General features: G+C 38.4%; 1 pseudogene; it reads left to right on the top strand.

The window, feature by feature from the left end:
• The first annotated feature begins 5,612 nt into the window (after window positions 1-5,612).
• On the top strand, window positions 5,613-5,998 carry LOC121444263 (annotated as a pseudogene).
• Window positions 5,999-25,870: the final 19,872 nt, after the last annotated feature.

Raw genomic sequence — 25,870 nt, 5'->3', positions numbered from 1 at the left:
ATTACAAACAATGCTGCCATGAACATAGTTGAGCATATACTTTTGTTGTATGATAGGGCCTCTCTTGGGTATATTCCCAAGAGTGGTATTGCTGGATCCAGGGGTAGGTTGATCCCGAATTTCCTGAGAAACCGAAACACTGCTTTCCAGAGTGGTTGCACAAGTTTGCATTCCCACCAGCAATGGGTGAGTGTACCCCTTTCTCCACAACCTCTCCAGCAAAGGCTATCATTGGTGTTTTTTATTTTAGCCATTCTGACAGGTGTAAGGTGGTATCTTAAAGTTGTCTTGATTTGCATTTCCCTGATCGCTAAGGAAGTTGAGCATGACCTTAAGTGTCTTTTGGCCATTTGAAGTTCTTCTGTTGAGAATTCTCTGTTCAGATCAGTGCCCCATTTTATAATTGGGTTGATTAGCCTTTTACGGTCTAGTTTCTTGAGTTCTTTATATATTTTGGAGATCAAACCTTTGTCAGTTGCAGGGTTGGTGAAGATCTTCTCCCAGTCAGTGGGTTGTCTTTTTGTCTTAGTGACAGTGTCCTTTGCTTTACAGAAGCTTCTCAGCCTCAGGAAGTCCCATTTATTCAATGATGCCCTTAGTGTCTGTGCTGCTGGGGTTATACATAGGAAGTGGTCTCCTGTGCCCATGTGCTGTAGAGTACTTCCCACTTTCTCTTCTATCAGGTTCAGTGTGTTCGGACTGATATTGAGGTCTTTAATCCATTTGGATTTGAGTTTTGTGCATGGTGATAGATATGGATCTATTTTCATTCTTCTACAGATTGACATCCAGTTTTGCCAGCACCATTTGTTGAAGATGCTCTCTTTTTTCCATTGTATACTTTTAGCTCCTTTATCGAAGATCAGGTGTTCATAGGTTTGTGGGTTAATGTCAGGGTCTTCTATTTGATTCCATTGGTCGACTTCTCTGTTTTTATGCCAATACCAAGCTGTTTTCAATACTGTAGCTCTGTAATAGAGTTTGAAGTCAGGGATGGTAATGCCTCCAGACAAACCTTTACTGTATAAGATTGTTTTGGCTATCCTGGGTTTTTTGTTTTTCCATATAAAGTTGATTATTGTCTTCTCCAGATCTGTGAAGAATTTTGATGGGATTTTGATGGGGATTGCATTGAATCTATAGATTGCTTTTGGTAGAATTGCCATTTTTACTATGTTGGTCCTCCCAATCCAAGAGCAAGGGAGGTCTTTCCATTTTCTGGTGTCTTCTTCAATTTCTTTCTTCAAAGACTTATAGTTCTTGTCAAGTAGATCTTTCACTTCCTTGGTTAGGGTTACCCCAAGGTATTTTATGCTATTTGTGGCTATCGTGAAAGGTGATGCTTCTCTGATTTCCCTCTCTGCTTCCTTATCCTTGGTGTATAGGAAGGCAACTGATTTTTTGGAGTTGATCTTGTATCCTGCCACGTTACTAAAGCTGTTTATCAGCTGTAGGAGTTCTTTGGTAGAATTTTTGGGGTCGCTTATGTACACTATCATATCATCTGCAAATAACGAAAGCTTAACTTCTTCCTTTCCAATACGAATCCCCTTGATCTCCTTATGTTGTCTTATTGCTATTGCTAGAATTTCAAGCACTATATTAAAGAGGTATGGCGAGAGTGGACATCCTTGTCGTGTTCCTGATTTTAGTGGGATGGCTTTGAGTTTTTCTCCGTTTAATTTAATGTTAGCTGTTGGCTTGCTGTAAATAGCTTTTATTATATTTAGGTAGGACCCTTGTATCCCTATTCTCTCCAAGACCTTTATCATAAAGGGGTGTTGAATTTTGTCGAATGCTTTTTCCGCATCTAGTGAAATGATCATATGGTTTTTTTCTTTCAGTTTATTTATATGGTGGATTACATTGATAGATTTGCGTATGTTGAACCAGCCCTGCATCTCTGGGATGAAGCCTACTTGATCATAATGGATAATTTTTCTTATGTGTTCTTGGATTCGGTTTGCCAGTATTTTATTGAAGATTTTTGCGTCGATGTTCATGAGTGAGATCGGTCTGTAATTCTCTTTCTTGGTTGGGTCTTTTTGTGGTTTTGGTATCAGGGTAACTGTAGCTTCATAAAAGGAATTTGGCAATGACTCTTCTGATTCTATATTGTGAAATACCTTAAGGAGTATAGGTATTAATTCTTCTTGGAAGTTCTGGTAGAATTCTGCATTGAAACCATCTGGTCCTGGGCTTTTTTTCGAAGGGAGATTTTTGATAACCATTTCTAATTCTTCGCGAGAAACCGGTCTATTTAGATCATTCACCTGGTCTTGGTTTAGCTTTGGTATATGATACTTATTTAAAAAAAATGTCCATTTCTTTTGTATTTTCCAGTTTTGTGGCATACAGGCTTTTGTAGTAAGATCTAATGATTCTCTGAATTTCCTCTGTGTCTGTGGTTATGTCCCCCTTTTCATTTCTGATCTTATTTATTTGCGTGTTCTCTCTCTGTCGTTTAATTAGTTTGGATAGGGGTTTGTCGATCTTGTTGATTTTCTCCAAGAACCAGCTTTTTGTTTCATTGATTCTTTGGACTGTTTTCTGTGTTTCTATTTTGTTGATTTCAGCCCTCAGTTTTATTATTTCCAGTCTTCTACTTCTCCTGGGCGCGTCTGCTTCTTTTTTTTCTAGAGCTTTCAGGTGTGTTTTTAAGTCCCCAATGTATGCATTCTCCGTTTTCTTTAAGTGGGCACTTAGTGCTATGAACTTTCCTCTTAGCACTGCTTTCATTGTGTCCCATAGGTTTGAGTATGTTGTCCCTTTATTTTCATTAAATTCAAGGAAGACTTTAATTTCTTTCTTGATTTCTTCCTTGACCCAGGTGTGGTTCAGTAGTTGACTGTTCAGTTTCCATGAGTTTGTCGGTTTTTTGGGGGCAGCGTGGTTGTTGCCTTCTAACTTTAATCCGTGATGATCTGATAAGACACAGGTGGACACTGATTTTTTTTGTATCTGTGGAGGTTTCCTTTGTTTCCGAGTATGTGGTCAATTTTTGAGAAGGTTCCATGAGCTGCAGAGAAGAAGGTATATTCTTTCCTATTTGGGTGGAATGTTCTATAGATGTCTGTTAAGTCCATTTGCTTCATTACCTCCAATAATTCTCTTAATTCTCTATTAGGTTTCTGTCTGATTGACCTGTCCCTTGGAGAGAGAGGTGTGTTGAAGTCTCCTACTACTAGTGTGTGTGGTTTGATGTCTGCCTTGAGTTCTAGTAATATTTCTTTTACATAAGTAGGTGCTTTTATATTGGGGGCGTATATATTCAGGATTGAGACGTCCTCCTGATGAATTGTTCCTGTTATGAGTATAAAGTGACCATCTCGGTCTCTTCTGATTGATTTTAGTTTGAAGTCAGTTTTGTTAGAAATTAGTATGGCCACACCTGCTTTTTTCTTAGGACCATTTGCTTGAAACACCTTTTCCCAACCCTTTACTCTGAGTAGGTGCCTGTCTTTGTGGTTGAGATGTGTTTCTTGCAAACAGCAAAATTACTTGTGTCTTTTTAAATTAGTGAACTTTGGAGATCTTCATCTACTATTACTTTACCCATTTTAGTATCTTTCAATTTAGTATTTAATGAGTTTAAAGATTTAAAGAAATCTTTTGGTTTCTCACACATCTTGTGTTTCTGTCTTATGATTTTGTAATCTGTTGTCTTTCATCTCTGTTTTTTTCAACAGCCTTCTCTTGAAACTCAAATTACAGCACCACCCAGGAGAAAACAAACCATTAAAACAGCAACAAATCAATCCATAAGAAGTATAAGAATATACTTACAAATTAAGTCCACTAATATATTACCGTAAACCAGAAAAATGGAAACACTAATATGGAATGTGCTAAAAAGTACAAATTATTTAGGATAAATAAAGAAATAGTAAATAATTGGGAAAAATGAATAGAGCAAGGAATTGGGGTAAATAGACAAGAATCAAAGTTAAATAAAGAAAAAAGAAAAGGAATGTTGCTGAAGTATAATATTGTGAATGGGAGGATAGAACCAAGAGTTTAGAAAAGATTAAAAAAGCAAAGAAATAAAAAAAAAGATTTCCCAACATTAGGAAATTTCAAAAACAAAATTAAATACATGTAAGAAGAAAATACAATGTAAAACTTAGTTTAAAAATTCATAGTAGGGACTGAAGGGGTGGCTCAGTGGTTGAGAGTACTTGCAAAAGACCTGAACTTGGTTCCTGACACCCACATGGCCCTCTGTAACCCTAGTCATAGGGAATTCAAAATCTCTTCTGACCTCCACAGGCTTCTGAATGAATGTGGTAAACATACACATACTTAGACACATACATATACACAAAATAAAATAGCAACCAATGACAAATATAACAAGATAAAGTCAAAGTACTAGGAGAGAAAGAGACAGAGAGAGAGAGAGAGAGAGAGAGAGAGAGAACAAAAGGAAGCATATAATGGGCAATAAAATGAAAGAAGAAAAAAAGAAAAAAGGTTGCCTAAAAATGAAAAAGATACATAAACAAAATTAGATATAATAAGATAATAAAAAGATGCAATTTAAAATATTTTAAGGTTAAAAAACTGATAAAGTATGAAAAAGAAATAAAAAGGGTAAATATAAAGTGGGGGAAAAGTACAAAATAAGGATAAGGTGAAGTGATAAATTGAAGTGTTGGAGAGGTTTCTTCCTGGGTCCTTTAACACAGAATACTGCCATTTGTTATGTAGTGGGAAGGGTCAGATGAATTTAGAAGCTTTGCCTTTCTTGTGCTTTGTGCTGATGTTGAACTTGTACTGGGAAGGTATCCAGTGCTTGCCAGAGATTTCTCCACTTTATTAGCTTCTCTTCTTTGCATATTAGGAAGCTCTGCTGGACATACTTAGCTTTGTAATTTATGATTTGTGCAAGTTCTCTCATCTTCCCTGAACCCCCCCCCCACAACTCATACCCATATTTTTTTAGCTGGGGATTATCTTCTAATTGTACAGATAATGTGGGAAGCAGCCACGACACTGTGATCTGTACACTATAAAACATATGTGCTGGCTAGTTTTATGTCAACTTGACACAGGATAGAAAAACCTGGGAAGAAGTTACCTCAGCTGAAAAAAGGCCTCCAGTAGCATGAACTGTGGACAAGCCTGTGGTGGCATTTTCTTGGTTAATGATTGATGCCAAAGGTCCAGCTCACTGTGGACAGTGCCCATCCTGGGCAGGTGGTCCTGAATTGTAAAAGAAAGCATTCTGAGCAAACCATGGGAAACAAGCCAGTCAGCAACACTTTTCCATGGCTTTTGCATTATTTCCTATATCCAGGTTCCTGCCTTGAGTTCCTGCCCTGGCTTCCCTCAGTGATGAACTGTTACCTGGAAGTGTAAGCTGAAATAAAACCATTCCTTTCCAAGTTGTTTTTCTTCTGGTGTTTTATCACATCAATAGAAACCCTAGCTAAAATAACATGTCTTTTTATTTTTAGTAATTTCAATGTATTAATGACTATATTTAAGGATATACCTGGGCTATAAAATAGACTGCAAGAACTCAAGATTTTTCAGACTCTAAAGAAATGAGGAAGTCCGGAGCAAGTGGGGGAGCGAGCTAGAGGATGTTGGATGGCAGGAGCGGAGCAATGCCTAAATCAAAGGAACTTGTTTCTTCAAGCTCTTCAGGAAGTGATTCTGACAGCGAGGTTGAAAAAAAAAAGTTAAGAGGAAAAAGCAAGTGGTTCCAGAAAAGCCTGTGAAGAAGCATAAGCCTGGTGAGACTTCTAGAGTACTGGCATCTTCCAAGCAGAGTAGCAGCAGCAGAGATGATAACATGTTCCAGATTGGGAAGATGAGATACGTCAGTGTTCGGGACTTTAAAGGAAAAATTCTAATTGATATTAGAGAATATTGGATGGACTCAGAAGGTGAAATGAAACCAGGGAGAAAAGGTATTTTTTTAAACATGGAGCAATGGAGCCAGCTGAAGGAACAGATTTCTGACATAGATGATGTAGTAAGAAAGCTGTAAAATCTGAGCCATGTCAAACTGTATTGTTGTAGTTGTTTCAATCTGTCTTTTTACATTGGCTTTTGCTTTCTAAATGTTGTTTTCCAAGCTGTTGTGTATTTGGATTGCAGAACAATTTGTTAGGTGAATACTTTTAAAAAATGTGCATTATTAAAATGTTCTGAGTGAAGCTAAATGTCAACTTTATTAAAGAGGATTGCTTTGTGCCCCCCTACCTAGTGTAAAATAAAGCCAGATCGTTACAAAAAAAAAAAAAAAGAAATGAGGAACAATTAGGTGGCTCTGTAGGTTGATCTGCACACTGATCTCAGGCTCAGGATTATCAAACTATAGGGTTCTTAGATCAGGTTCTTGAGATCTGCTCCTGGTAGCTAGAAATGGAGAGATAGGTTTATCATTCCCTATTTACTTCACTGTCTGAGGTAAGCCTCTTGTTACCAGCAGTTTTTAGCTTTTAGTGTCTTGCTCTCCTACTTTCACGAACTACCTCTCAAAGCTGTTCCTCATAGATGAAATTATGTGGCAGATGTTCATGTTCCTTGTCTTCTGTTTGTTCCCAGTTATGCTCAGTTTTAAATAGCAAGGTATTTCTCAAGATGCATCTGGCTCTTGCCCTCTGAGTCATACAGAGTGACAAAATGGAATTCCTGACCCATTCAGTGGCGGTTTTGAGGCTTCTGTGGGCATGTCCTAAAGATGACTGCCAGTCTCCTCCCTAAGGCTGCTTGGGCCTACCTTTTTTGAAGAAGTTTTTTTTTCCCTTTCCTGAAGGTAGCTTTGGAGTTCTGTCTTTCATTGTGGTGTATTGTCATGTTCTCATTTAAGAACCTTACATTCCATCCTGGGATCCATTCCAACTTCATTTTTTAATTTAAATTTCTTTTCATTTTACATACCAACTCCAGTTCCCCTCTGTTTCCTTCTTTTGGTCCTCACCTTCTTCCCTACATCCCACTCCTTAAGAATGGCACACCAACATGGTCAACTGTATCCACGTAAAACCTGAGAAAGCTTCAAAAGGAATTCTAGACACAAAAGAACAGAGTTAAGCCTAGCTTTTTGGTAGCTGCATTTTCTTTGTGGGCTCTGTTTGCTAGGCTTCCTGACTCAGCAGTAGCAGCAAAAACTGCACAGCTCCTCTAAGTAGACTTTCTGGTTCATGCTAGCTATATGAACAACTCTGACTCTTTTGGGAGGTCCAGCTATGGAGCATTTAAATGAGGTTTGTGAGCAGAGTGCTACAATTTGCTTAATGGCATCACAGACCTGCTGTGACCCAACCCCGGATCTGTGGTGGAGAGAATGGCTCTTAGATGCAGTGAACATGCCCTTCCCATGTTGGACTGGGCAGAGTTGGTCTTAGCCATGCCCACTTAGCATTAAAAAAAGGCACGTCTGGTCAGAAAATATTTACAGATACACAGTAAAGACAGATTCAGATAAAAAAGACCTCTTTATGGGTTTATAGTGTTGGATAAATATATGTAGGCTTGGGAGAGAAAAGAAAAAGAATATGTATAGTTATAAAAAGAAGTAAATGGTTTAAAAAAGGTAAAGTCTTTAAAGAGACAGAGTACAGACAGTCATAAATTTAAAAGAGCAAAGAAAAATAAGCCACATAAAGATGGAATATACACAGAGAGTCAGCATTATGTATATTATTGTGTTTGCTTTGAATTTTTTGACTGTGAAGGAGCTAAATACAGGGAAACATTGCATTGTACGGACTGCTAAGGTAAACCAACATATATACTTCAAAGGTATCTTGACTTCAAAATTTGGATCTAAGTATATGTAGCTTTGGAAAAGAGGTTCTATGTTTGCTTCCAAAGAGGGTGAAAACCTGTGAATTCCTTTCAGACTAATGTGGTTTGATCAAACAAAGCCTCCTGTAACCATGATCCTGAAGGTTCAACATCCATGACAGCTTTGGGACTGCTGGCTGAGATGGACCTACCATACAGGATATCCCATGATAGACCTGATTAACAGCACCCCTAATCAGCAGGAAATAATCTAGACAACAATGCCCAAATTCCCTAAGTGATTGTTTATAAATGTTTGTTTACATTTAAAGGGGAATATGATATAGATATGAATAATTTACATTAGTATGGATCTTGGTCTATTGATACAAATTTTAGGTCAATCTTGTTTTATATATATATTTCTGCTCTTGATTAAGGTATTGTGTTTGTGCAGCTCATTTAAAAATGCAATGTATAATTAAGAAATGCAGGTTAATAGATAGTCATCTATAATAGTCAAACTTGTAGTCATGTTAGTTAGGTTTTATAGATATATAGTGATATATTTAAAGTAGAGAGATAATCTCCAAAATTTTCAAAGACCTTTGGAATATAGCACTTAAAATGTTTTAAGAACTTAGGACTGTTCATAACAATGAAACACATCTGCTCCTGGCAGCAACAACTATTTCAAGAAGAAGATGGACATTGAAGAGATTTTTTATGGAGTTTGCTAGCCATTTGGGCAAAAAAATTGCTCTTGTCTGGACTGCTTGATATTATACTGTATGAACTGGACTTGCACGACCCACAGAAAAATGACTTCTTAAGCTGTCTAAAGAAGGTGAGACAGTCCTTTTGGGTTTCTGCTTCATGAAAGTATGGGCCGGTAGGCTGAAGATGGGTGCCCACAACATTACAGAACTTTGGGTGACTGTCCAGGCAACAAGATGTCTCTGTCAATTCTAGAGTTTTGGAAGTTGCTTACAATGCACTTCCTGTTTAGTTAGGTAATATTATATCCTTCTGGAGTCTTTGATGGAATTGAAGAATAGTTATAATTATAGTTTTCCTTAGTTATAATAAAAGATAAAGTAGATATAAATATTGTAACTGTAATTCTTGCCTGATACCTGTTTTGTTGTATGTAATTTTACTATGTTAAAGTTAAAATCTTCCTTTTTATTTAAACTTTAGAAAAGGGGAAATGGTGTGGGAAGTCCTTCTGTCTATGTTTTGCTTTTATTGATTAATGAATAAAGCTGTTTCAGCCAGTGGCTTAGCAAAATAGAGCAAGGTGGGGATCCAAAGCAGATAGAGGAGGAGAGAGTAGGGGAAGTCAGAGAGAAGCCATGTAACCACTGCTGGAGACAGATGTGATAGAACCTTATGGGTAAGTCATGGCCACATGGTGATATAAGATTAATAGAAATGGGTTAATTTCAGATATAAGAGTTAGCCAGAGATATGCTTAAGCTGTTGGCCAAACAGTATTGCAAATAATATAGTTTCCATGTGATTATTTCAAGTCAGAGTGGCCAGGAATGAACAAACAGCCTCAGACAACATTGGGGGTGGGGCTGGTAAGACTTCCCTTGGGTAGTCAACAAAGTCTGGAATACCAAGTTGAGGCAGGATCAAGCCTTTCCCCTCTGTATCAAGACTGAACAAAGTATCCTGCCTTAATGAATGGGCTCCAAAAAGCTAGTTCATATACTATGAATAAAAACTGATTTCATAGCCAATGGCCCCACAAACTGCTCAAGCCACATAACTGTCACCCAATTTGCAAGGGCCTAGTTTGGTCCCATGTAGGCTCCCCAGTTTTTTGTCTAGAGTCATCAGTGTTTTTTATCTTAGCCATCCTGAGAGGTGTAAGATGGTATCTCAGAGTCGTTTTGATTTGCATTTCCTTGATGACTTAGGATGTTGAGCCATTTGAGATACTTCTGTTTAGATCTGTACCCAATTTTTTAACTAGATCATTTGGTATTTCAATGTCTAGTTTCTTGAGTTCTTTATATATTTGGGAGATCCATCCTCTGTCTGATGTGGTGTGGTGAAGATCTTTTCCCATTCAGTTGGCTGCCATTTTGTCTTATTCACTTTGTCCTTGGCTTTACAGAAGTTTCTCAGTTTCAGGAGGTCCCATTTATTTATTGTTGTTCTCAATGTCTGTGCTACTGGTGCTATATTTAGGTAGTGGAATCCTGTACCCATGCATTCAAGGCTACTTCCTACTTTCTCTTCTATGAAGTTCAGTGTGGCTGGATGTATGTTGAGATCTTTGATGCATTTGGACTTGAGTTTTGTGCATGAAGAACGATATGCAATTATGTTGACTGAGATTTCTGTCCTGCCCAGTCCTACAGCCATTTAGTCCCGAAGAAATACACTGAGGTCTACATTAATTATCAACTGATTGACCCAGTAGCTCAGGCTTCTTATTAATTAGTTCTTATAACTTATACCAGCCCATAATTCTTGTCTGTGTTAGCCACATCCCGCCTGGTCCTGCAGCTGTTCAGTCCCAAAGAAATACACCAAGGTCTACATTAATTATAAACTGATTGGCCTAGAAGCTCAGGCTTATTATTAACTCTTATAACTTATATTAGCCCATAATATTTGTCTATGTTAGCCACGTGGTTTGGTACCTTTTTTGGTAAGACAGTCACATCTTGCTTGCTCTGTGTCTGGATGACCACTGCAGACTGACTTTACTCTTCCTAGAATTCTCATTGCCTATACTTCCTGCCTGGTTTCCCTGCCTATACTTCGTGCCTAGCTGCTGGCCAATGAGCATTTATTTAAAATACAAAAGACAGAGTACAGACCATTGCCCCACAGTATAGATCTATTTGCATTCTTCTACATGTTGGCATCCAGTAATGCCAGCACCATAATTTTTCAGGCAATGGATAGAACTAGAAAAGAAAACCATCGTGAGTGAGGTAACACAGACCCAGAAAGACAAACACAGTATGTACTCACTCAAAAGTAGACATTAGACATAAGGCTACAAACCACAACCCCAAAGAAGATAGGTGAAAAGGAGGCTCCAGAAAAGGGAAATAGTTATGATTTCCTGTACTGGTGGAGGGTGGTGGGTGTAAAGTAGGGCATGGGGGAAAGGAAGATGAGTGTTCAAGAGTTCAACTTCATTTTTTAATATATAAAGTTAGGATGTGGTAGAGAGATTCTATATTTCACATGTGTCTGTCAAGTTAGCATGAGAACACATTGTGAAGAGCCCAATCTTTCTATTACATGTACTTAGAAATTATATTTGCTAGTATCCTGAATCCCAGATAAGAGTGCTTCCCATCCCACTCATGCCCACCCAGCATAACTCTGTCCCTTCCTCCTCTTTTTATCATGTCGTGGCCCACACCTCCTGCAGAAGTCTCCTACCTATAAGAAGCAAGGACAGCATTCTGAACCCAAGAGATCCCTGGCATGATCAGAGGCAAGGCACATTGCCAGAACTCCAGCCCCCAAATTGGGTGGAAACCTCCTACTTGACCAGTGGCCATCCAGGACATCAGAAGTTCAGCACCCTACTTGCACAGAGACCCTGTATACAAACACAGGCCCCTCCATCCAGAAGACCAGAGAGGAAGCAGAAACCAAAGGAAAAAAATCCATCCAGCAAAGACAAACCTAGAAATCAATACCTGGACTATAATCACTCTAAATCCAAATGTCTAGATGCCAGTCAACAATAGCCAGGGCAAAATGTCACCACCAAAGCCCAGCCATTCCACTATAGCAATCTCTGAATATTCCAAAACAGCTAAAGCAGAAGAAAAAGACCTTAAAATCAAGTATATGAAGATAATAGGGTCCTTATAGAGGAAATTAATAAATCCTTTAAAGAAATTGAGGAAAAGATAATAAAAGATTATAGGAAGCCAATAAATTCACTGAGGAATGTCAAGAAACCCAAGAAAAAACAAATGTTTTGAAGAAAAAAATAAAGCTGTTCAGGACCTGAAAATAGAAATAGAAACAATAACGAAAGTATAAACTGAAGTAATTCCGGAAATGAAGGTAAGTGAACAGGAACTACAGACACAAGCATTACCAACAGAATACAAGAAATGGAAGAATCTCAGGCATTGAAGACTCACTGGAAGAAATAGATACATTGGTCAAAGAAAATATTAAATCTAAAAAAATTCCTGACACAAAACATCCAGGAAATCTGGAACACAATAAAATGATCAAACCTAAGAATAAGAGAAATAGAAGGAGAAAAATCCCAGCTCCAAGGCCCAGAAAATATTTTTAAGAAAATCATAGAAGAAATTTTTCCCAACCTAAAGAAGGGCATGCCTATACTAATAAAAATTGTTTGCTAAGAAATAGAATCCCTACTTGTGCCAATAAAGTAATTAAAAGCAAGAAAAAAACCTGGCATTTTATTTATTTATTTATTTTTTTGTTTTATTGTGAGGTATTTTTTTTCTTTTCTTTTTTTCTTTTTTCTTTTTTGGTTTTTTTGCAATAAGGTTTCTCTGTAGCTTTGAAGCTTGTCCTGGAACTAGCTCTTGTAGACCAGGCTAGCCTCCGTACTCACAGAGATCCACCTACCTCTGCCTCCCAAGTGCTGGGATTAAAGGTGTGCACAACCATTGCCTGGCTGTGGAGTATTTTTCTTTGTCAATTGTGATTGACAGTTTTTCAGGGTATAATAATTTGGCCTGGTACCTGTAATCTCTCAGAGCCTACAGTGATTCTCAAATTTTCTAATGTTGTAACCCTTTGATACAGTTTTTCACATTGTGGTGACCTCTAACTATAAAACTATTTTTGTTGCTACTTTAGAACTGTAATTTTGCTACTGTTACAAATTATGATGTAGATATTTTGGAGATAGAGGTTTGCCAAAGGCGTTGTGACCTATAAGTTGAGAACTGCTGCTGTAGAACATCTGTCCAGGCTCTTTTACTTTTAGAGTCTCCATTGAAAAGTCATGTGTTAACAAGTCTGCCTTTATATGTGACTTTGTCTTTTCCCTTTGCACCTTTTAATATCCTTTCTTTGCTCTGTACATTTAGTATTTTGATTATTATGTGTCATGGGTAATTTCTTTTCTTGTCCTGTCATTTTGGTATCCTGTGTTCTCTCTCTCTCTCTCTCTCTCTCTCTCTCTCTCTCTCTCTCTGATGTGGGATCCCCCTCACTGTAAATACCATTGGTTAATAAAGAACTGCTTTGAGCCTATGGCAGGGCAGAACAGAACTAGGTGGGGAAAGCTAGGCTGTATGCTGGGAGAAAGAGGGTGGAGTCAGAAAGAAGCCATGGAGCTGCTGCCAGAGACAGACATGTTGAAACCTTGCTGGTAGGCCACGATCCTCATAGTAAAATATAAAATAATGGAGATGGGTTCATTCTAGATGTAAGAGCTAGCTAGAAATATGCTTAAGTAATGGCCGAGCAGTGATTTAATTAGTATAGTTTCTGTGTGGTTATTTCGGGAGTCTGAGTGGCCAGGAAACGAACAAGCAGAGGGTGACTGGGAGCACACTAGTGACCTCTTTACACACACTCTCTCTCTTTCTTAGATTAGGAATTTTCTTTTACTATTTTGTTGAAAATATTTTCTGAGTCTTTGACCTGGGTTACTTTTCATTCTTCTATACCTATTATTGACAAGTTTAGTCTTTTCACAATGTTCTGGATTTCCTGAATGTTGTGTGCCTAGATTATTATTTTTAATATTGTTAACATTTTCTTTGACTGAGATACTATTCATTTCTTCTGTCTCATCTTCAGGACCTGAAAATTTGGCTTTCCAAGTGCCTATTGCATTAAGGTTCTGGAGGATGCATGTTACCTTGATTATTCTTGTTTGTGCTCTTGTACTGGGATCTAAGCATATCTGGTCTCATCTTTATTGGGTTGTTGTTCTGTTCTTTTGTTCCTATTGCCCAATCTGGGTCCTAGCCAAATGTAGTGGTTATGGGGTCCCTGAGTCCCAGCATAGTGTGGCCCCTGGGGTCCTTGGTAGAGAGTGTTTCTGTGGGTCAGCAAGCATCACTGAATAATGGAGATATGCTAGAAATAGAGACTGAAAGGGACAGTGGAAAAGACTACTTTGCTTTTATTTACTTTGGCAGTTTTTTATTTTTTTAGTTTACAAATCTTCTGTGTCTGGTAAAATATGTTCCTAATGATTATATCCTTTATAATGGTCTTAGAAATGTAATTATATTATAGTCCATCTAATTATCTTTGAAACAATAGCATAAACTGCAGGGATCTTTAACAAATTCATTTCTCACACATATGAGGCTGTGAAGTCCAAGATCAAAATGGCAGCATCTTGGTGTCTTATAATAGTACATGCCTCATAGATATGTCATTGAATGTGTTGACATCAAAAAAGTAGTTAAGGTAAGTTCCTGAAGTACCCCTTATAATTAAACTAAATCCCATTAAAAGTATAATTAGCCCCATCACTATTGGTCATTCCCACATAATCTATTTACCTTAAAAACACCTCACCTTCATTGAAGTCACTTTGAGTAAGGATAGATTTCAAAACAAGAATTTGGAGGAACACAAACTTCCAGATCATAAAAAAATAATTTTTGTGTTCTGTTTTGGAGTGTTCATTATAATATTAAAGGAATACAAATGATTTCTGCATGTTTATTATAATATCTTATAATTTCAGCTTTTATTAACATTACTAAACTATTTTTATAGGATTTTCTCTGTAAGACCATGACAGTCTGCAAAAGTGTTATTTGTGCTAGTGTATGTGCCCCTTTCTTCTATAATTGTTACATAATTGCTGTCTGTAGAACTGTGCGGTGATGGTGAACATTCTGGAAACAGACATCCTGTCTTGTTTATCATGCTAGGAAAGCATCTGGTATGATTTGACTTGTGTGTTTTTCGTATATAGCCTTTAGCATGTTTGGAAGCTTTTCTTTTATCTTAAATTTTGTGTTCAAATTAGGTAAGAGTTTTGAATTTTGCCAAATGGTCTTTTTTCATTCATCAATTCTAATACCCATGTGACTTCTTTATTCTATTCTTGAGGATTTTTCCATCTACATTCATAAGGAATAGTTGATATTAGGGCAATTATGATTTCATATAATTAAAAAATATGCATTCCTCTTTTAGTTTTTGGAGGAGTTTGAGAAAAAATAGTATTCCTTCTTCCTAAATAATTTGTAGGATTTGCCAGTAAAACCATATGATGTGAACTTTTCATTGTTGAGAATTTTTGTTTAGTTTTTATTACAATTTAGACACATGTTGGAATCTAGAGTTATTGCTTCTAGAGTCAGTTTTGGTAGATTGTGTCTTGCTAGTAATTTATCACTTCTATTTTATATAATTTGTTGGTATAAAATATTTAAGGTATTTCCTGGTAACCTTTCTTACCTCTTTAATGCTGATATTTGCCAATATATATGAATTCTGTGATTGTGACATAATAAAAAGCCCAGGGATGTCTTAAACAATAAGGACTACTTTCTTTACTTATCATGAAGGCTAGACATGTCTTAATATTATCACGAGAAACCCTAAGCTACTTCTATTCTTTTGATCCATTTCAAATATATGGCTTTTTGTTTTCATTTTTATTGCCTCATAGTTGCAAGGTAGCTGCTACAGCTGCAGGCATGGTATCCACATATTTATGTGAAAATTGGCCAAGAGTGCAAGGTTTTCTCATCAAACTGGAGAAATCCCCATAAAATCTTCCATAGAAGAATTCCAAAAGATTTCCACTTATATGTTTCTCTGGACAGAACTTCATCTTATGACCACTTCTACTTGCAGGGGAATCTGAGAAAAAGAAGAGTTGGCAAAGGGAACCAAGAGTACTTGAATAGCTTAAAATAATCATGATTCATCTCTTGAGTCTAGGATCTATCTATCTATCTATCTATCTATCTATCTATCTATCTATCTATACAACTATTTCAAACAAACATGAAGTCCTTCTAGTAAAGCAGAGGACAGTAGCTAGTGAAGATTTGGTGACACTCCCATTGTCCTTTTGCAGCTCATCTCTTTTTCTTCTCCAAGCTCCTGAACAACAGGATCCAAAGACCAGTGTGAATTTTGGCACTTGGCATATAATAGATGCTCCATGACAGCCTAGTCAGAAAAAACAACCTGTTTCTGTTTTAAATAGTGATGTTTTGATTGTGGTTTGAAGGTCTGATGCCCTATTTGGCACCTCCTTCTTTTCCTGATGCTCTCATCATCCAAATATGACGATATGGCAAAATATGAGTTACCAAGTTTTCTTGCTACTACTTGGTCATATTTATGTGAATCCATACAATTATTGTTTTTTCTGCCATGGATATTTTTTCCTCTCTTTTTATTTTAGCAGTTTTAGCTGATGTTCATGATGAAGAGTGAGTAATTAGAACTGTGCTTATTAAAGGAAACACCATCTAAGAAAGTGCATTTCTAGTTAACAATGTATTACGGATTCCAGACAGAGAAACAGGTAGGCTAACTGCATATTTTCACCTTTCTCCCCACTCCTCCAAATCTAATCCCGAGCTTCATCCCCAGCTCTGCAGCAGAATGCCTGCTGTGGACTCCCTTTCCCCTGCCCCCATCTCCAGCAGATCACATAGACCTTCCCTTCCTAACTTCCTCCTCTGACTTATGACTTTATCCCAGCCTTAAACTCCAGTAAGCACTCCCTCTGAACCTGCAGGCCACTTCATTCAAGGAAGCAAGTAGGCTAACTGCAGATCTTCACCTTTTTCTCCATTTCTCCAAGTCCAATCCTCCAGTCTCATCATCAGCCCTGTAGAAGACCACCTGCTCTGGCCTCTCTTCACTCTCTGGCTCCATTTCCAGAGAACTAAGCAGATCCTGGCAGAATTCCAAGATTTCCTTCCTCCTGAGGACTCCCTGAGCCCCCCCCCCCCCCCATAGCCAATACCCATTCTGAAGGTTCAGCTCCCATTACCTAGAAACACATTTTACTTTGAAGCCCAAGTAACCACACCTAATCAGGATCCCAGAAGAATTTCCTAGCAGGCAGCACACTGACAACACACACTCCCAAGAAGCAGAGAAGGCAACAAAAACTAAGGAACAAAACTTCCACCCAACACAGACAAGACCAGGCACCATCATTTAGAATTACAAGCTCCCCAAACCCAGATGTCTTGGTAACATCTGTAAAAACACAATCATTAAAGGCTAAAACAATATGTCTCCACTAGAGCCCAACAACCCACCACAGCAAGCCCTGAGTATTGCAATGTAATTGAAGCACAAGAGAAAGACCTTAAGCCAGGAGATGGTGGTGCAAGCCTTTAATCCCAGCACTCAGGAGACAGAGGCAGGCAGATCTCTGAGTTCAGGGCCATCCTGGTTTGTAGAGTGAGTTCTAAAACAGCCAGGGCTACTCAGAGAAAGAAGCAAATGGATGAAACTAGAAAAAAAAACATTCCAAGTGAGGTAACCCAGACCCAGAAAGATGAACATAGTATATTGTTACTCATAAGTGAATATTAGGCATAAAGCAAAGGAAAACCAGCCTATAATCCATGACCCCAGAGAAGCTAGGTAAAAAGGAGAACCCTAAGAGAGACATAGATGGATCCCTCTGGGAAGGATAAATAGAAAAGTTCTCCTGAGTAAATTGGAGTGTGGAGAGGATGGAGAGAATGAAAGGTGAGTGGATGGGGAGAAGAGGAGGGAGAGGAGAGCATTAGGGATTGGGAAGGTTGAGTTGGGGGAAGGACAGAGAGGGAGAACAAGTAAGAGATGTCTTGATAGAGGAGACATTATGGAGTTAGCAAGAAACCTAGACCTAGGAAAATTCCTGGGAACTCACAAGGATGGCCCCAGCTAAGAATCTAAGAAGTAATAGAGAGGGTACCTTAACTGACAAGTAGATTAATTGTCATCATAGAACCTTCATCTAGCATAGAACTGATAGAAGCAGATGCAGAGATCCAAAGCTAAGTATTGGGCTGATCTCCTGTAGTCCAGTTGAAGAGAGGGAGGAGTGATAATATGAACAAAGGGATCAAGACCATGATGGAGACACCCACAGAGACAGCTGACCCAAGCTGGTGGGAGCTCATAGACTCTGGACTGACATCTGGAGAACCTGCATAGGACCGAAGTAGGCCCTCTCAATGGAGGTGACAGTTATGTGGTTTGGGCAGTTTGTGGGACCACTAGCCATGAAAACAGTATTTATTTCTAGTGCATGAACTGGCTTCCTGGAGTCCATTCCCTATGAAGGGATACCTTGCTCAGTCTAGATACAGGGAGCATGGCCTTAGTCCTGCCTCAAGTGATGTGATAGACATTATTAACTCCCCATGGGAGACCTCACCCTCTCTGAGGAATGGACAGGGAATGGGGTGGGGAAAAGGTAGGGGGAGCAGGAAGAAGGGAGGGAGAGGGAACTGGGATTGGTATGTAAAATAAAAATATTAGTTTTAAAAATAAATAAAAATGTAAAAAAGGGGAAAAGATCTTAAAATAGTCTTTATAAATGTGATAGGGGTCTTTAAATAAAAAAGAAATAAATACTTTAAATAAATATATGAAAACACAAACAAATATTGGAAGGAAATGAATAAAATTATTTAAGACCTGAATAGAATCAATAAAGAAAACCCAAACTGAGGGAATTCAAGAAATGAAAAATTTAGGGACACAAACAGGAAATGTGCCAATCCTCACCATCAGAGTACAAGAGATGGAAGAGAGAATCTCAGGCATTTAAGGCATGATAAAAAATGAATACATCAGTCAAAGAAAGTGATAAATCTAAAAATGTCCTGGCACAAAACATCCAAGAAATCTAGGACACTATGAAAAGACCAAATTTAGGGATAGAGAAAAGAAAAGAAACCCAGGTCAAAGGCACAGAAAATATTTTCAACAAAAGCATAGAAGAAAAAAAAATCACAGAAGATCCTTTCCCTAACCTAAAGAAGGAGCTACCTATGAAGGTAAAAAAAAAACAAAAAAAAAAACAAAAAAACAAAACAAAAAAAAAACAAAAAAAAAAACATACAGAACACCAAATAGACTAGACCAGAAAAGGAATTCTTATATACATATAATAATCAAAACACTGAACATATAGAACAAAGAAAGAATATCAAAAGCTGCAAAGGGAAAAGACCAAGTAACATATATGGGCAGATTTATTAGAATAACAGCTGACTTCTTGCCTCTAAAAGCCAGAAGGGACTGGACAAATGTTCTATAGACTTTAAGAGACCCACAGATACCAGCTTAGACTGCAATACTCAAGAAAACTTTCAGTCACACTAGATGGAGAAACTCAGACATTCCATTATAAAGAAAAAAAACAAATTTAAGTATATTTATTTGTTAATCCAGTCCTAGAAGGAAAACTCCAACCTAAAGAGGTTAGCCATACCCAATAAAACACAAGAAATAAATAATCCCAGACCAGTAAATCAAAGAAGGGGAAGCATATGCATACACATACACACACATACACGTACACACACAACTCAACCACCATCACCACAACATAACAGGAATCAACAAATACTACTCACTGTATCTTTCAACATCAATGGTCTCAAATTCCTAATAGAAGGACACAGATGAGCAGAATAGTTTTGAAAACACAAAGCAAGTCTCTGATGTTGGATTTCCCTCTGTATGCTGTGACTATCATTGGTTAATAAAGGAATTGCTTTGGCCCTATAGCAGAGCTATAGGGGAACAGAGTTAGACAGGGAAAACTAAACTGAATGCTGGGAGAAAGGAGGTAGTGCGAGACAGAAGCCATTGTGCTGCTGCAGGAGACAGATGTGCTGAAACTTTAGCCTGCAAACCACAGTCACGTGGCAATACACAGATTAATATAAAGGGGTTAAATTAATATGTAAGTGTTAGCCAATAAGAAGCTAGACCTAATGGGCCAAGCAGTGATTTAAGTAATACAGTTTTTGTATAATTATTTCAGGGCTAAGTGGCCAGGAACCAACAAGCAGCCTCCCCTAACAAGTCTCAACAGATATGAGAAAATTGAAATAACACTCGGCATCATATCTGAGCACCACAGATTAAAGCTGGTTATCAGAAACAACAGAAAGTTTACAAATTCATGGAAACTAAACAAATAACTATGGAACAAAAAGCAGGTCAAGATAGAAATTTTAAAAAATTAAGTTCTTTCTAGAATTGAATAAAAATGAATACACAACATAACCAAACTTAGGGGATACAATGAAGGTGGGTCTAAGAAGCAACTTCGTAGTACTGTGGCTACATAAAAACAAATCAGAGAGCTTTCATACTAGCAAAAGCAACGCACATCTGAAAGCTCTAGAACAAAAGGAAGAATTATACCCAAAGGAGCAGATGGCAAGAAATAAACTCAGAAATGAAATAAATTAAATAGAAATATGAAGGGGCGTGATCAATCGGTAGTTAGAATTAACCAAACTAGCCTTAATATAAAATATTTAACTTTAATAAAGGGAAGAAGGGGAACTTACAAAACCAGGGTTCCAGTGATTCAGGAGCGCAGGAAAACAAAGAGGAGGAGACAAACGTACATGGATGTTTTATATGTTTTTTTTTTTTTTTTGGCCCAAGGGGAACACGTCCAAAATAGAAAGTGACTGGCTGAGGTTCCCCATCAGAAACAAACAAACAAGCAAGCAAGCAAACAAAATAACACATAGACTCAATGAAGCAGAGTTGCTTCTTTGATGAAAGCAGTAAGAGTGATCAGGCGGCCAGCTTGGGCACCCCACGCTCTAGGCCCCATCTGCCTTCAGCTTCACTAGCCAGTTAGCAGGCAAGCTTCCTGCAGATAGGGTGCTCCAACACCCCCCCCCCCCCCTCAGAATTGAGTGAGCCCTGTAAGCTACAAGGCCCACTTCACTCCCAAACCCACCCATCCCCTGAGACCTCAGGGGAACTCTAAAGCACAGGCTGCAACAGTACAGAGCAGACCAAGAGGTGACTGACTAATCAGCCAGCCAGCTAGGCACCCCACTCTCTGGGCCCTAAGTACTGGAAAAACACCAGGCCCATCCCCCACCTGCTTCAGATTCACTAGCAGCAAGCAGGCAAGCTACCTGCAGGTAAACTGCTTCAACAGCCCCTTCCTCACTGAGCAGAGGCTGTAAGCTACAAGGCCCACTCTGCCTCCAAATCCACCCATCCCCTGCAACCTCACAGGAACTCTGAAGCACAGGCTGCAACTGCACAGAGTGAAGCAAGAGAGCAGGCCAAGAGAAGCCTCAGGAGCTCCTGAGACACAGACAGTGACTGCACAGAGCGGACTAAGAGCAGCTCACTAAGACACAGACAGGCAACTGAAGGATTGGACCAAGAGGCAAAGAAAGACACTGCCAGCACCAATTGGAGGAAGAGATGGTAAGGCATCAATTTAAGAATTCATTCAACAACCTAAAAAGCGACATGATAACACTAGAACCCAGTGGTCATACAACAGGAAGACATAATAATAATAATCCTAACCTAGAAGAAGGAGAAGAAAACTATCTTAAATATAACTTTATGAAGATGATACAGACCCTTAAAGAGGAAATGAAAAATTCCCTTAAAGAAATGGAGGAAAAGACAAAAAAAAATTAGAAGAACTCAATAAATCTCATAGAGTCAAGAACACCAAGAAAAAAAATCAAACAGGTGAATCAAGCAGTTCAAACAGTACAAGTCTTGAAAACTGAAATAGAGGCAATAAAGAAAATACAAACCAAGGGAATTCTGGAAGTGGAAAATCTGGGTAAATGAACAGGGACTACCAATGCAAGCACAACCAAAAGAATACAAAAGATGGAAGAAAGAATCTCAGGTGTTGAAGGTACTATAGAGGATATAGATTCATCAATCAAAGAAAATGTTAAATCCAACAAATTCTTAACACAAAATATCCAAGAAATCTGGGACGCCATGAAAAGACCAAACCTAAGAATAATAGGGATAGAAGGAAAAGCACTCTGCCTCAATGGCACAGAAAATATATTCAACAAAATCATAGAAGAAAAATTTCCCAACCTAAAGATGGATTTCCATATGAAAATACATGAGGCTTAACTGGCTAGGCTTCCACAAAGCCAGCACATTAAGTAGGATCAAAACCCCGTGCCATTGTCCTTGGCGTCTCATCAGCCCTCATTGTTCGCCATGTTCAGAGAGTCCGGTTTCATCCCATGCTTCTTCGGTCACAGTCCAGCTGGCCTTGGTGAGCTCCCAGTAGATCAGCTCCTCTGTCTCAGTGGGTGAGTGCACGCCTCGTGGTCCCGACTTCTTTGCTCATGTTCTCCCTCCTTCTGCTCCTCATTGGGACCTTGGGAGCTCAGTCCAGTGCTCCAGTGTGGGTCTCTGTCTCTGTCTCCATCCATCACCAGATGAAGGTTCTATGATGATATGCAAGATATTCGTCAGTATTGCTCTCGGATAGGGTCATTTCAGGTTCTCAATCCTCAGCTACCCAAGGAACTAACTGGGAACCTCATGTTGGGCACTTGGGAGCTGGAAACTTGTTTTTTGTTTATGTTTTTTTTCTTCTTTTCTTAATAAAAAAAATTATTAAAAAAAAAAAAAGAAAATACATGAGGCTTACAGAACACCAAGTAGACTGGACCAAAAAATATCCCCTCACCATTTAATAATTAAAACACAAAACATACAGAATAAAGAAAGAATATTAAGAGTTGCAAAGGAAAATGACCAAGTAATATATAAAGGCAGACCTATCAGAATTACACCTGACTTCTCAATGGAAACCCTGAAAGCCAGAAGGTCCTGGACAAATGTGCTGCAGACATGAAGAGACCATGAATTCCAGTCAAGAATACTACACTCAGGAAAACTTTCAATCACAATTGATGAAGAAAGCAAGATATTCCATGACAAAACCAAATTTAAGCAATATCTGTTCACAAACTCAGCCTTACAGAAAGTATGAGGAGGAAAACTCCACCCCAAGGAAGCTAATAGCACCAAACAAACAAACAAATAAAAAAACACAAGCAACAACAAAAAACAAAACAAAAAACTCCACAGGTAACAGATAACCTCACATCAGCATACCCCAAAGAAAGGAAACACACAAACACTACCACTGAAAAATAACAGGAATTAATAATCACTGACCATTAATATCTTTTTATTTTTATTTATTTTTTCATTTTTATTAAAAATTTCCACATCCTCTCCCCTCCTATTTCCCTCCCCCCTCTCCCTTCTCCTCCCTCTCCAGTCCAAAGAGCAGTCAGGGTTCCCTGCCCTGTGGGAAGTCCAAGGTCCTCCCCGCTCCATCCAGGTCTAGGAAGGTGAGCATCCAAACAGACTAGGCTCACACAAAGCCAGTACATGCAGTAGAATCAAAACCCAGTGCCATTGTCCTTGGCTTCTCATCAGCCCTCATTGTCAGCCACATTCGGAGAGTCCAGTTTGATCTCATGGTCCATCAGTCCCAGTCCAGCTGACCTTGGTGAACTTCCATTAGATCAGCCCCACCAGCTCAGTGGGTGGGCACACTCCTCAAGGTCCTGATTTCCTTGCTCATGTTCTCACTCCTTCTGCTCCTCATTTGGACCTTGGGAGCTCAGTCCAGTGCTCCAGTGTGGGTCTCTGTCTCTGTCCTTATCCATCTCCAGATGAAGGTTCTATGGTGATATGCAAGATATTCATCAGTGTGGCTATAGGATAAGGCCAGTTCAGGCGCCCTGTCGTCAGCTGCTCAAGGAACGAGCTGGGGACATCTCCTTGGACACCTGGGAACCCCTCTAGAGTCAAGTCTCTTGCCAACCCTAAAATGCCTCCCTTAATTAAGATAAATACTTCCCTGCTCCCATATCCACCCTTCCTCCATCCCAACCGTCCCATTCCCCCAAGCTCTCCCTATCCTCCCCTTCTCCCTTCTCTCTCCCCATCTCCCCTAATCCCCACCCCAACCCCACCCCCAAGCTCCCAATTTTTGCCTGGCAATCTTGTCTACTTCCAATATCCAGGAGGATAACTATGTTTTTCTTTGGGTTAACCTTTTTTTTTTTTTAGCTTCTCTAGGATCACAAATTATAGGCTCAATGTCCTTTATTTATGGCTAGAATCCACTTATGAGTGAGTACATACCATATTCATCTTTTTGGGTCTGGGTTACCTTACTCAGGATAGTGTTTTCTATTTCCATCCATTTGCATGCAAAATTCAAGATGTCATTGTTTTTTACTGCTGAGTAGTACTCTAATGCGTATATATTTTACACTTTCTTTATCCATTCTTCCATTGAAGGGCATCTAGGTTGTTTCCAGGTTCTGGCTAATTCGGGATCAACCTACCCCAGGATCCAGCAATACCACTCTTGGGAATATACCCAAGAGATGCCTTATCATACTACAAGCATTTGTTCAACTACGTTCATAGCAGCATTATTTGTAATTGTCATTAATATCTTTTAATATCAATGGACTCAACTCACCTTTAAAAAGACACAGGCTAAGAGAGTGGATATAAAAGCAGGATACATCTTCTGCTGTATACAAGAAACATACCTCAACCTCGAAGACAGACATTATCTCAAGGTAAAGGGGTGAGAAAAGATTTTCCAATCAAATGGATCAAAAAAAGTGCATGTAGATATCCTAATATCTATCAAAATAGACTTCAAGCTAAAATCAATCATAAGAGATGGAGAAGGACACTTTATACTCATCACAGGAAACATTGATTTAGATGAAGTCTCAATCCTGAACATTTTTGTCCCAACTACAAGAAAACCCACATATGTAAAAGAAAATTACTAAAGCTAAAATCACACATCAAACCCTACACACTAATAGTTGGAGACTTCAACATCCCACTCTCCACAAAGGACGGGTCAACCAGTCAGAAACTTAACAGAGAAATAAGAGAACTAACAGATGTCTTGACTCAAGTGGACTTAACAGATATCTGTAGAACATTTCACCCAAACACAAAAGAATATACCTTATTCTCAGCTCCTTATGGAACTCTCTCTAAAACTGACCACATTCTCAGTAACAAAGCAAACCTCAACAGGTTAAAAAAAAATTGAAATAACCCCGTGTATCTGATCGGATCACCATGGGATAAAGATAGAATTCAACAGCAACACTAATTGGAGAAAGCATACAAACTCATGGAACTTTAATTGTGCTCAATTAAATAACCCTTAAGTCAATGAAGAAATAAAGAAAGAAATGAAAGACTTCCTAGAGTTCAATAAAAATAAAGGTAAAATGTTCCCAAAGCTATGGGATACTATGAAAGCAGTGTTAAGAGGAAAGTTCATAGCACTAAGTGCCTACTTAAAGAAGTTGAGAAATCTGACACTAGTGACTTAACAGCACACTTGAAAGCTCTAGAACAAAAAGAAGCAGACTCACTCAGGAGGAACAGAAGACAGGAAATAATCAAATTGAGGGCTGAAATTAATAAAATAAAAACAAAGAGAACAATACAGAAAGTCAATGAGGCAAGGAGGTGGTTCTTTGAGAAAATCAACAATATAGACAAACCCTCATCCAAACTAATCAAAAAGCAGAGAGAAAACATTCAAATTATCAAAATCAGAAATGAAAAGGGGGACATAGCAACAGACACTGAGGAAAATCCAGAAAATCATTAGGTCATACTATGAAAACCTGTGTTCCACAAAATTGAAAAATGTAAAATAAATGGACAATTTTCTGGATAGACACCATATTCCAAATCTAATCAAGACCAGGTGAACAACTTAAATAGAACTATAGCCTGCAAGGAAATAGAAGCTGTTGTCAGTGCAAAATTGACCAGAACTTCAAGGAAAAGCAAACACCTGTACTCCTCAAATTGTTTCACATAATAGAAAGAGAAGGAACATTGGCAAACTCTTTCTGTGAGGCTATAGTTACTCTGATACTGAAACCACACAAAGACTCAACCAAGAAAGAGAATTACAGACCGATCTCACTCATAAACATTGCTGCAAAAATACTCAATACAATACTGGCAAATCGATTCCAAGAATACATAAAAAACAATCATCCACCATGATCAAGTCAGCTTCATCTCAGAGATGCAGGGAAGCTTCAGCATAGGAAAATCTATCAATGTAATCTACTATATAAATAAA

This window comes from Microtus oregoni, unplaced genomic scaffold (assembly GCF_018167655.1).
Source record: "Microtus oregoni isolate MIOR12 unplaced genomic scaffold, Mior012 000119F_ref0000445, whole genome shotgun sequence".
Classification (NCBI taxonomy): Eukaryota; Metazoa; Chordata; class Mammalia; order Rodentia; family Cricetidae; genus Microtus; species Microtus oregoni.
Note: the sequence above shows the minus strand (reverse complement) of the source record. Positions and strands in the feature narration are given on the sequence as shown.